Source organism: Ctenopharyngodon idella, chromosome 16, assembly GCF_019924925.1.
Source record: "Ctenopharyngodon idella isolate HZGC_01 chromosome 16, HZGC01, whole genome shotgun sequence".
In the NCBI taxonomy this organism is placed as follows: domain Eukaryota; kingdom Metazoa; phylum Chordata; class Actinopteri; order Cypriniformes; family Xenocyprididae; genus Ctenopharyngodon; species Ctenopharyngodon idella.
Genome location: NC_067235.1, coordinates 32,473,351 through 32,487,346, shown reverse-complemented (window position 1 = coordinate 32,487,346; position 13,996 = coordinate 32,473,351).

The window sequence follows — 13,996 nt, the reverse complement described above, 5'->3', positions numbered from 1 at the left end:
TGTTTGGGGGAACTGACCTGCACTACAACACACAAAATCCTTGAGACATCAGTGTTTAAACAGGTAGATATCTATATACTGGCGACAAGCATTGTTATTGCATTAGATTAAAAAATAAAATAAAATAAAAAATCAAGCCACAATATCAAGTTTTCATAGTCACACTTTTCCTCTGGTGAATATTTCTTAGGATGGGTTTCACAGACCTTAAAATTATCAACTACAAAATGTGTTTCTGAACCTTTCCAGCGTTTTTGTCCTGGAAAAAGGCTACAGTTAAAAAGCTAATGTTTATTTTTTTGTTTGTTTGTTTTTTTGACTAGTTGTTGCAATACTGACACACCCTATGGTTTTCCTGCCAATAAATAGCCTATTATTGGCTTTTTAGCGAAATGTAAAGAGTAAATGAAATGATTAACTTAGTTTGAGGACAGAAAACTTCCAGTGAAGGAAACAGCACACATTTCAAGCACTTCTCAAAAGCAGTTTGAAATGATAAATTAAAAGATCTAGAGTTGAAAATGATGACAATTTATTCAGCCATTTTGTGTTTGTGGTGTTTTGATTTAGTGTTTGTAGACATTTGAAGTGTCCAATTTACGAAACATCTTGAATATTAAAATTGATTGGATAACAGGGTTGCTTTTGGCTTTTTGTCAACATGCAGTCTTGGGACAAATTTAATAAGAGAATCAATTACACTCAGCAATAATCATGATCTATATATAGACTACTATTTTTTGTTTTGCACAAAGTCTGGAAGGTGAATAGATAACTGCATATAAATGGATAACCATGATAAGCTATCAGCAACGGCTCCTCCTCCAGAAAACATTACTCAGAAACACTCACGAGCTCAGCACTGAGTGACCGTCTACGTCTGAGCATGTTGTTCATGCAGTAATGAGGAGAACGTTAAGATTAGATTAGTGTTCAATGTTTGGTGAACCTTGGCTCCATATTGTTGTTGGAATTGCATAAAGGTAACCTGCAGGGGATCGTCAGGAAATCAGGGGTGGGAGACACGTCAAAGTGGGAGAGTACAGAGACTCTATAAATAGTGCAAGAGATGCTTTTACTAATTTCTAATTCCATTATTCATTCCTAATGGAGGATACCCGGGGTATAGTTAATAAAACCATACAACCATTTTTCAAATAAAATATATATAACTAAAGGAAAATACAAAAATATAAACTAATTCAAAATATAAATAACCCCTCAATGATACTAAAGTCTATGTCTACATTAATCTGGATACATTTGAAAACAGCGTTTTTGTCCACACTAGTGTTTTTAAGCATTTTCCAAAAGTTGCTCATCTACACTGACACATTGGAAAATCATCTTAGGTGCCGTTCGCACAGAATAATTTTTGTGTGCAAAAACAAAACAAAAATAACGACTTTATTCAACAATGACTTCTCTCCCCTGTCAGTCTCGTACGCAGTTGACGTAGTAAACGCAGTGAAGAGTTTCCGTGTTTACGTCCAAACACCAGCTCAGTATTGGCCAACGCTGTTCACGTGTGATGTTGACGCAGGAGCCGGCCAATAATGAGTCGGCGTTCTGACGTAGAACACGGAAGCGCTGCACTGCGTTCACTTAATGACAGAAATGTCATTTTTGGGGGAACTAACCCTTTAAAGACATCCATCTAGCAAGTTTACATTGAAAAAGAATAGAAAAGTAGCGTATTGGAATGGAAAAGTGTGTTCTCGTCGCTTCATAACATTAAGGTTGAACCACTGTAGTCACAGACTATTTTAACAAAGTCTTTAATTCTTTTCTGGACCTCAAAAGGTGTTATGACGTTGCTGCCTATGTATGGTACAGAAACCCTCAGATTTCGTCAAAAATATCTTAATTTGTGTTCCGAAGATGAATGAAGATCTTGCGGGTTTGGAACGACATGAGGGTGAGTAATTAATGACAGAAATTTCATTTTTGCGTGAACTAACCCTTTAACCGTTGCTTTCGTGTCTTTTGCAGAGTCTCGCCCATGGGTTCTAAAAACACACGCTCAAGTTAAAAGTAGTTCTCTCATGACAACTCTCGGAGTGTTTGGAATGGAAATGGACATGACAATGTTGATATGTTTTGGTGGAATAGATCTGCTGCTGGTTATTGCTGCTGCTGCTGAACAAGTACGAGACTTGCTACTGCCAATACATTCACGACACGCTGCTGTGAGCAAGACATGCTGCTGCACATGTAACATACATGAATTAACCCACATAGCAGCTCTATACAGGTGGAGCTGGGGAAGGTGGAGGGTTTCTGAAAGCGAGCTGCAAATGCTACAGCAAATGCTGACCAAGTATTTGAAGGTTGAGCAGCGAGCTCATTGGCTACTGATACAGCAGGAACCAATCAGCTGTGCCCTATAGAGCAGTAGTTCCCAAACTTTTTAGCGTGGAGTACCCCCTGAAGGGATTACCATCCTTCTGCGTACCCCCTCTCTTCCATTTAGACTGAAATCACACCTTTACCATTAAGGGACAATATTTGCCCCCTAAATTGATTTTCCAGTGCATATTTTTACCTTTATGAATAACTTTATAAGATAAATAATGTTTTAAATAAAAATGCTCAATAGAGAAATATGCAATAATGGTAAAACGAAGTAAAACTTTTAAATATTAAACTAAAACCGCCAGTAGGTGGCAGCAAGTAACTGTTTTTATGAGTGAGTCAGCGAGTCATTCATTCAGTAACGAAGCAAGTGGCTGTGAATGAATCATTGACTCTCACGATTCGTTCAAAGCCGCAAAATTGTTCGCGAAACACAGTGTATTGTAGTTCTGCTGTGGTTTTCGTTAGAACTATTATTTCATTGCAAAATAGAGTAAATACTGACGGTACTGTGTTTAAAATGTACGTTTTGTTTTTTGACCTGTTGTTTAATAATGTCACGTTTGCAGTCATGTGGATGAATTAAATACAAGAACTCGCACAAGGTATGTTTTTGTATCAGAGAAAGTTTGAGTCTTAAATCGAAAATTAATCCACTATGTGTGTCTATTTGTTCTTCATGTGAGTAAGTGCTAAATCCCCACTTTTACAAAGGTGCATTGTCGAGAACGACAGTAATTTAGCACGATTTAAGCCAGCAGACTGCACGCAATCTATCATATGCATGCTACTTGCGTGGATACGGTAATTTGATTAAATGTACTGGATTTACGGCATTTTGGCAGTTAGAAAAACATGCTCTGTTTTAATATTATTTTAAGGTAGAATTAAATGAACTACTCAGCATTTTGTTCACGTACCCCCTTTTGTCACCTCACATACCCCAGTTTGGGAACCACTGCTATAGAGAATGATGTGATTGCTAGCAGATTGAGTTAAGGACCTATCAGCCTGTGCCATCTAGAGTTTCATGACAGAACTCTGTATTTAAACTTTTAAAAAATGCTTTTTCTGTTACACTGACCTGCTTCTCGTGTTTTTAACAGCAAAAACGTGTTCTATGTGAACCGGCCCTTACTATGCATGCATGCAACTTAAAAAAAGCGAATTAAGATGATTCTGAGAGTCCAGATCTAATGAAGAGTAATGCTATTCTTCTGGCACAATCAATTTATTAGCAAAATATGTCCCATCACTTACTAGTACATCCATGACGCACTCAAAATCGCTATTCTATGTATGGTCTGAAACACAATTGCCCTCATGTTTTGCTGCAGCATGACAGCCATTTTCTGTCATCTTTGCAGGAATGTAATATGAAAATGAATAGCAAACACAACAATGCCGGTATAAACATAGAAAAAACACTTTCAAATACCTCCATTTTTATACAGTCCACACTACAGTGTGAAAACAGTGTTTTCAAATTCATCCACTTGGAAGAGCATCTTCAACAGCTCAGTTTTTGAAAGGACAAAAGCTCCATCTCAGTGTGGGCTAAAGGCCAAAATGTAGAGAAAATGATGCGTTTTCGAATGTATCCGTAGCCTAAAATAACATTGTTCCACACACACATGCACTGTGTGCAATTACCTCATTACAGTACAGTAGGCTGTAGCGATGGTCAAAGCACATATGCCATTTTTACAACACCTCTCGTTGTTCAGAGGTCCAGTTTCTGTGCAGCATCTCAGTACATCTGAAGGAGAAACCCAACACCATTTAACCCCGGTCCTGATACCACTGACCCTTGGCCTAAACCCGAGGGACTCTGGAAAGCAGACTTCCTGTAGGCCACCATGTGTGTGGGGTGCCAAGGGCCCTGACCTGTTTGACGCCATCACTAACGTCGTCTCCCCAAGGGATTGAATAATCTTTTTAACGTCAGTCATACACAGCAGGTGATGAAATCCTCACGTAATTTGCGGTGCCAGACAGCTGTTTGGTCTCTTATTATCGAGTAGTGTTAATCTCTGAGACTGATCACGTAGGGAGGACGGGCCGGTTCCAAAGTCTCAGTAAGAGAGTCTTTCAGAATAATGTTTGACATGGCCTGAGGGGCCAGAATGGCTGATAAAGTGGTAACTGCACTCTGTTTTCTTGTTATGTCCCAATAGGCAGTTTGTGATAAGATTAGTAGTCAACCAATATGAGATTTTCAATGGCTGATAGTAATACTGATATCTAGAGAGCAAGGTGCCTGATGGTCTTTATATGCAGTATATATAGTAAAATGTCTCTATTTTGCATTTTAATGCACTTTTTATTATACATTGTATTTTAACGTAAGAGCATATGCAGCCATTTGTAACTTGAATGTGTGGGGCTTATTTTTCAACTCCAATTCATTTTTGAAATATAATCATTTACACAGTTACTGTAATAACTTGCTTTCATGATAAATTTATTTAAACATATATTAAATAAGACATTACTAACAGGTAAAGTAAATATAATGAATATATAAGCTAATATAGTGCATATATTCCCCTCTAGAGTTCATTTCTCTAGTGAACTAACATGCTGTGGACACTAAATGACTTGCCTGAGGTAAATGTAATGCTACGTGAGATATTATTCTCAAGCTGTTTTATTGATGTCTTTCCGTGGTTGAAACACTGTGTGAGAGGTTACATGTAAACATACAAACCAGATTCCAAAAAAGTTGGGACACTGTACAAATTGTGAATAAAAAAGGAATGCAATGATGTGGAAGTTTCAAATTTCAATATTTTATTCAGAATACAACATAGATGACATATCAAATGTTTAAACTGAGAAAATGTATCATTTTAGGGGAAAAATAAGTTGATTTTAAATGTCATGACATCAACACATCTCAAAAAAGTTGGGACAAGGCCATGTTTACCACTGTGTGGCATCCCCTCTTCTTTTTATAACAGTCTGCAAACATCTGGGGACTGAGGAGACAAGTTGCTCAAGTTTAGGAATAGGAATGTTGTCCCATTCTTGTCTAATACAGGCTTCTAGTTGCTCAACTGTCTTAGGTCTTCTTTGTCGCATCTTCCATGATGCGCCAAATGTTTTCTATGGGTGAAAGATCTGGACTGCAGGCTGGCCATTTCAGTACCCGGATCCTTCTTCTACGCAGCCATGATGTTGTAATTGATGCAGTATGTGGTCTGGCATTGTCATGTTGGAAAATGCAAGGTCTTCCCTGAAAGAGACGACGTCTGGATGGGAGCATATGTTGTTCTAGAACTTGGAGATACCTTTCAGCATTGATGGTGCCTTTCCAGATGTGTAAGCTGCCCATGCCACACGCACTCATGCAACCCCATACCATCAGAGATGCAGGCTTCTGAACTGAGCGCTGATAACAACTTGGGTTGTCCTTGTCCTCTTTAGTCCGGATGACATGGCGTCCCAGTTTTCCAAAAAGAACTTCAAATTTTGATTCGTCTGACCACAGAACAGTTTTCCACTTTGCCACAGTCCATTTTAAATGAGCCTTGGCCCAGAGAAAACGCCTGCGCTTCTGGATCATGTTTAGATATGGTTTCTTTTTTGACCTATAGAGTTTTAGCCGGCAACGGCGAATGGCACGGTGGATTGTGTTCACCGACAATGTTTTCTGGAAGTATTCCTGAGCCCATGTTGTGATTTCCATTACAGTAGCATTCCTGTATTTTCAAAATGTCTCACTTTCAATATTTGATATGTTATCTATATTCTATTGTGAATAAAATATAAGTTTATGAGATTTGTAAATTATTGCATTCCTTTTTTATTCACAATTTGTACAGTGTCCCAACTTTTTTGGAATCGAGTTTGTATATGTGCATAGATTGTCTGTTTTTCTTCTTCTGTGCTTTTTCCTGTTGTGGCGGTTAGTAAACAGCATTTAATTACAGTGCGCGCGCCTTCTTGATTGGAGTGTGGATCGCCTGTGACTGACTGCTTTCATCGTTTGACTGTATGAACCAAAATGTGATGTCCGTATGGTGACTGTTCAGGACGAATACATGTACCGTTACACCCCTATATTATCTTGATTCATTATCATAATGATAAATTGGTTTGTAGTGCAAATAGTTTTACTGTTTAGTGCACTTTGTTATTCTTCTAGTTCATTCAAAGAAAAAAGCTTACTTCTGCGTCGCAAAAAAAGTTTGGATAGTAATGTTGACAAAATAATTTAAGGTGACAATGAAATGAACATGAATTTGAGTGTCTTTGTATCTAGTTTGAGTCTGTTTTGGCAGCAGAAATGAACAAAACCTGATGATCATGTTCTTCAGCGTGATTTGAGATCATTCAAAGAGCTTCAGTGGAGGTGTCAGACTTTTGGACCCTACTGTACATATTTAAAATATAATTTGCTGAATAGAAAGCCTAATTTCCAATTTATTTACTTAAATGGTTTATAATCAAATGACAAGGTTGTTGGTAGATATTCTTTGCTAGATCTAATTGGCTATTTGGACGTGGTTATCAGCCATTGAGAATGATCTAAAAATGGCCAAACACTGTCTGATTAATCTACCTGAGTAATACATCAGTCTGTCACTTGATAATTTTGTGTATTACTGCTGTGAACATGCACGTATGCACACACTCCTTTCAGGTCAAGATTAATGACACACCTTCAGGGTAGGAAGTCAGTGTAAACCCAGCTTCCTGTCTGAATGCTGGGACCATTTGCGTCTTTGCATTTGAGGCCCCATACGTTTGAAGCATACGCTGGCTATTAGAGGATCAAGCACGTAATCACATAGACCGATTGATGATGTCCGGTGGGGTTCATTTACTTTTGCTAAACAGCCTTTTAATCAGTGAAAGAGACTGTCTTACCTGAGCATGTGCCCGTTGCTCCGGATCTGTGCATACACCATCTGTGACTTTATAGATTTGGTTTGGAAATGTGCCAGTTAACCTGAATAATTAATGACTTTTTTTCTTTCTAACAGCAAAGTTGCCTGACAGAAAGGGGGAAAACATGCATTCTGTCAGATTCAGCATGTTTTGTGAAAATCAGGTCACATTTCACAAATTATGTTGCATAAAGAAAATTAAACATTGTGCATTTTTTGCATTGACATTTTCATGTCCATTCAACATATTTTCTCCACTTATTCTCATTTTGTTCTTTTGATTTTGTAGAGGTTGTACAGTCAGTACTATAACATTTGTAATCTTTTTACTGGTTGGTTTCAATTTTGGGTCTCTCTGTATGTGCATACATAGTTTAAAATGTGTTTTTCTGTAGATCTTGGACTCTGGTCTCTTTTACCTTTCCCTTTGCCCTGACCTTTGACCCTCCACACTCCCTACCGACCCCATCATGACTCTTTTGTTTAGAGTCTACATCTGGTCTGGAGCTCTGTGCCCTCACGTTGTTTTGTTTAGCGTTCGTAATCTCTCAGATGAGACAAACAATCAGAAGAAAATCCTTCTTTCATGTCTGTCTTGGATTGTTAACTTCTTCTGTCTATCTGTTTGTCCTTCTGTCATTCTATCAATCATCTAAATTGGACAATGGAGTCTTATGTATCATATTGTTTTTTCTGCCAATTTATGAAAGCAGGTATTTTTTCACAGTTAAGAGGGTTTTAAGCCATTCTGTCACATGATCCTTCAGAAATCTTTCTAATATGCTGATTTGCTGTGCAAGAAACATTTCTGATTATTATTAATGTTAAAAACTGCTTCATATTTTTGTGGAAACCATGATACATTTTTCTTCCAGGATTCTTTGATGAATAGAAAGTTTAGAACAGCATTTATTTCAAATAGAAGTCTTTTGTAACATTATAAATGGCTTTACTGGCACTTTTAATCAATTTAATGTGTCCTTGCTGAATAAAAGTATCAATTTCTTTTAAAAAACAAAAAACAGTGTATTGTAGAACATGCCTATTTGTCACACTTTTACTCAATTTCTGTGTAGTCACACACCTCTTTTAGTATTGACTACAAATATATATTATATACAGTATATAGGTTTTATTATAACCACATTTTTTCTTTTTCTTTTTCAGTATGTCGCATTATTATAGCTGTTCTCTACTCTTCTTATAGGGCACATATGATTGAATGTTTTCTAAAAGGATTGCTGGAACTTTGCCAACTAAAAGTCTACATCGAAGCTGTAAAGTTTGATAAACCGAGCAAGCTTGGCAACACATAAAACAGACATCAAAAGTGTCTTTATCAGAGATTTATTTTTATTTCTGTTTTTATGAAAATATCCTAACATATTACTTCCCCAGGAGCACAATCTCAAACAGTTGAACAAACGGCTTTTTATGAAATCTATTCGTAGATGCCTGTGAATCTTCACTTTATATACTGTAACTAATGTGCTAAAGTTAGACGACATTATGTGCATTGATATGCATGAATGTGGTTTCACTGTGTCATGCCTAAATTTTTCACAATAATAGCCATTAAGGGAACTCTTTTACCCTTTAGGTAGCATTCATTTGCATTCTGTTTTCCTGCAGTCCAGAGAAACAAGTGACCTGCTAAATGTCATTTGCACAGTTCTGATGCTTTAGTATTTCAGAGCAAAACAAGGTTTAATCAAGTGTTAAATACACTAGTTTATTTAATGCACTTGTCATTATTGTAGCATAAATTGTCGTTTGCAGCATTAAATGTATTGTTTTTAGTGAATTCCCCGTAATATGTATAGACTTTGGTGGTCTGTCTGACATGTCCCATTGTCTTGTCTTTCTCCGGTGGCCTCTCGTGGTCTTTGTGCCAGTCAGGAAACACATCCTCGGCTTCCTTTCTTCCATTCAGCGTGATGTTTAGATGTCGCTGTGGTCAGGTGAATCCCCTCGGAGAAACTTCACCACCTTTTTGCATTTCCAAAACATGTTGCTAAGTGGACCGGGCTTGTAAGGACAAGAGATCAGGAGATTGCCACTTGTTCTTGTGAATTTGTATCCAGTTTCTCCTTTTCCTTCACTGGTGTGTGACAAGCTCCCGCCTTCATCACCGTTTGGGTCTGAATGACAAGGACGTGGACACAAAACAGGAATGCCGAGTGTTGTTTTGGGGTTGCATATCTCAGATGCTCTCATGCATGTTTTCTGAGGTTTATTGTTGAAGATGAATTTTAAAGTCGGCATGAAATGTTAATTGTGATCATCTTTTCTTCTCTATTCTGACGTATATCTGAGTGAAACGGCTTCTCGGACGAATTCCATTAAAAAAAAAAATTGTGAACCCAGATGCTTGTTTTTTCCAGCCTGTCAAAATGTTTCCTGTTTGCTGAGTCAGATTTGTCTTGACTGAATATAAACAAGAAGAAAAAGGAAACTTGCATAAGGTTTTATCAAGCATTCATATCCTTTAACATTCTTCTATTCTTTCTCTAACCACACTAAAAGTATATTGTGTGTCATTTCAAGAGGAATTCCTCAGTGTTTGACTTGCCCTGTGACCTCTTTAGTCATGAACAATTTTTTTTGGGTGAAATCTATCTATCTATCTGTCCGTCCGTCCGTTATTCATTCAGTCTGTCTGTCTTTCATTCCGTCTGTCTATCTGGTCCGTCCATCTGTCATATATTCAGTCTGTCAGTATATCTATCTATCTATCTATTTATCTATCTATCTATCTAATCTGTCTGTCTGTCTCTCTGGTCTGTCTGTCTGTCATTCATTCAGTCTGTCTTTCATTCTGTCTGTCTATTTGGTCTGTCCATCTGTCATATATTCAGTCTGTCATTCATTCAGTCTGTCAGTCTATCTATCTATCTATCTATCTATATCTGTCTGTCTGTCTCTCTGGTCTATCTGTCTGTCATTCATTAAGTTTGTCTGTCTTTCATTCCGTCTGTCTGTCATTCCGTCTGGTCCATCCGTCCATCAGACTTTCATTCCGTCTGGTCCGTCTGTCTGTCATTCATTCCGTCTGGTCCATCCGTCCGTCTGTTCATCTGTCTGTCTTTCATTCCGTCTGGTTCGTCCATCCGTCCGTCTATCATTCATTCATTCAGTCTGTCTTTCAGTCATTCATTCAGTCTTTCATTCCGTCTGATCCATCTGTCCATCTGTCTGTCTTTCATTCCGTCTGGTCCGTCCTTCTCTCTATCTATCTATCTATCTATCTATCTATCTATCTATCTATCTATCTATCTATCTATCTATCTATCTATCTATCCAAACAACATTCAAGGTTCAGTTTGTGAATGGCAGGTTTTCAAGTTGCTTGGACCTCATGACCTGTTCATCATGCTCACGTCAAAGTGTCGTAACACTCTTAATTCTTTTGTTTTGCTTTTCACAAACATATTTATTCCATTCCAAGACCTTTTTAAGTCTTAATTATAATCATATGAAACATCTCTTTTATTTTTGCCCCGTAGGGTCTCTGATTGAAACCACGCAGTATTTCAGCCGTCATTGGGGTCAGAAAGCCGCAGCTGACTTTGAAGTGCAGTTGCTCCCGTCAGAGGTTTTAATGTTCTCAGTCATGTGAGTGTGGTCTAGGTTTCGTGGCACAGGCTGACCTGCGTCCGGGGGTGAAGTGGTCGTCTGAAGCAGGCCGTCACTCTGGCACCATTCTTGCATAACCCCAGGGTTCGCTGTGACACGCTGGTTAGTCTTTGCGACCGCTATTACCCTGCAAGAGGGGTCGATTTTGACACCACAGCCCACCACACTGGTGCCCTTTATGTGTTCATTACAAGGCCTGTTGGTCAATGTCTGTGTTGGACAGTTGACATAATGGGATTCTTTGATGGACCTTTAGGGCTGTATTAAGCCAACAGGTCACAGGGATTGACCAGCCTGAGGGGGTAATGGTGCGTGACAGGGTGTCCGTCATGCTGTGGATTAACTCTATTGCCCTGCGACACGCTGAAGGGAATAACACAGTGCCCCTTGTAGTTTTTAAATGATTTCAGAGTGACCAGCATGTCTGTCTGTCTGGTCCGTTCGTCTTTCATTCTATCTATCTATCTATCTGTCTGTCTGTCTGTCTGTCTGTCTGTCTGTCTGTCTGTCTGTCTACTTTTTGCCTTTTTGTTTGACATCTAAACATACTACACATAAACACATACAATAGGTATTGTTTTTGAAGGGTGGAGGGACAGAATAATTGTCAGAAAGACAGGATAATGGTGGGAAGGAGAGCATAATGACACATCTTGAGGATCACATCTTGATAAGCATGCATGCTACCACCAAACTAGTCAAAAACAGGAACACTCAAGCATCTCATATTTGAAACTTTCAGTCGCTGTGTGATTGGTGATTGGTATAATCCTCTCGTCCAATCACCATCTGCAGTTCTGAATTTGAATCTGACCCTGAGTGTACTGGACAGCATAGGGTTGAATAAACAGACCACGTCCGGTTCTGGAACCAACTCATGAGGGGAAATAACGGCACACATCCTGTCCTTTATGAGCTCACTTCCTGTTAGGTCTGTAAGTAAGATGAGAATTTACTGGTATCGCACTTTTATTCAGTTCCCTGAATCTGTCACCACACAGAACAATAACACTGATTCATTTATTGAACGCAAAATTGAACAAAACATCTGACTAGTCTCTGTGAATTCCTTAAAGGAACAAAAAAATTTTCATTATTTGCTCATCCTCATATTATGTCAAACCCATATGCTGTTATTTTGCTCTGCAGAACACAAAAGGAGATGATTTTTGATTGTGTCCTTGCACAAAGCTATCGTATGAATTCAAAAGCTCACAAGTCATATGGACTGTTTTTATGATACTTTTGTGGCGTTAAAGGATTAGTTCACTTCAGAATTAAAATTTCCTGATAATTTCCTCACCCCCATGTCATCCAAGATGTTTATGTCTTTCTTTCTTCAGTTGAAAAGAAATGAAGGTTTTTGAGGAAAACATTCCAGGATTTTTCTCCATATTTCTCCATATTTCTCTTTATATTTTTTTTAGAAAATGGCTGATGGTTTCGCTAGATAAGACAATTGTGCTGAATGAGAGAGGTATGTTTATTTGTAGAGTAAATTTGTCGTTGGTAGTTTCTGCTTTTAATCTATTTGTTTAGGCTAATTTAAAATAAATGTTGCTTATAGTGATTGCCATTATAATTTGTTTGTTTTATACTTATATTTTTGAATACCATTGAATTTAAAGTAGTTGTTGTTGAGTGACGGGAACTAAAATACGTTTATATTGTTTATAATGTTTGTAATTTTTATTTACTGATATTTTACATTATTTTTTAATGTAATGGTAAAATGTGACTTTTGCGCCAATGCAACTTTTCTGTGTTTTATTCTCTCTCAACAATACAGTTTTGACCCGGTGTGACAGTCAGGTGCGACTTATTTTCCAGAAAATATGGTAATTATAAATGCGACTCTGGACCACAAAACCAGTCATAAGTCGCACTGGTATATTTGTAGCAATAGCCAAGAATATATTTTATGGGTCAAAATGATTGATTTTTCTTTTATGCCAAAAATCATTAGGATATTAAGTAAAGATCATGTTCCATGAAGATATTAAATTTCCTACCATAAATATATCAAAAAGTTATTTTTGTGAGTGGATATGCATTGCTAAGGACTTCATTTGGACAACTTTAAAGGTGATTTTCTCAATATTTAGATTTTTTTCCCCCCTCAAATTTCAGATTTTCAAATAGTTGTATCTCGGCCAAATATTGTCCTAACAAACCATACATCAATGGAAAGATTATTCAGCTTTCAGATGATGTCTAAATCTCAATTTAAAAAAAAAAAAAGACTGTTTTTGTGGTCCAGGGTCACAAGTGTAACGAAGCGAGACTCAGGCGGGGATCCATTTGCAAGCTTTATTATAAAAGGACGTGGTCGTACAGGCAGGGTCAAACGGGAACAAACAGGAACAGCAAGGGACAGGCAGAATCGTAGTCAGGATACAGGCAATGGTCAGGTCAGGCAGATATCACTCACAAAACAGAATACCAGGCAAGGATCAGAGACAGGCAGCAAGGGGTCGATCACGGGTAACAGGCAGTAACGGGAACAGACAGGATAATAAACGCTCAGAAATGCAACAACAGTTAACAAGACTTCGCAATGAGGTGGTGTGTGTGTAAGTCTTTTATAGTCCAGGTAATGATCGACAGGTGTGTGTGGCAATTGGTGATTGGTGTGGAGTGTGCATGTGATTGGCAGGGAGGATTATGGGAAATGGAGTCCAGGAACTGACAGGAACAGACGGTGATCGTGACAAGAAGTATGGATATTAATAAATATAATTATTATTTAAATGACTTTTAAATTTAAAATATAATAGCTATATAGATATATAAAAAAAAAACATTATTAAAATTATTTTTAAAAAATTATTACAATTCTATAAAAATATTTCATTTAATCTCCTAATTGATGTGGTCATGAAAACTGAATGGATAATAATTATCAAAGAAATAGCAAACTGCTTTTCAAAAAGCATTTAATGTAATCTATCTCTCTTTATCTATTTAAAAGATAATTTTCATCTTGTATCTAAACATATATTCTCTCACACACAAAAAAAAAAAAACACAAAAAAACACAAAAACATTTGGAACGATGTGAAGGTAAATTCACAAAAATTAAGGCAAAATGTTATTTTTTTTATTTGGGA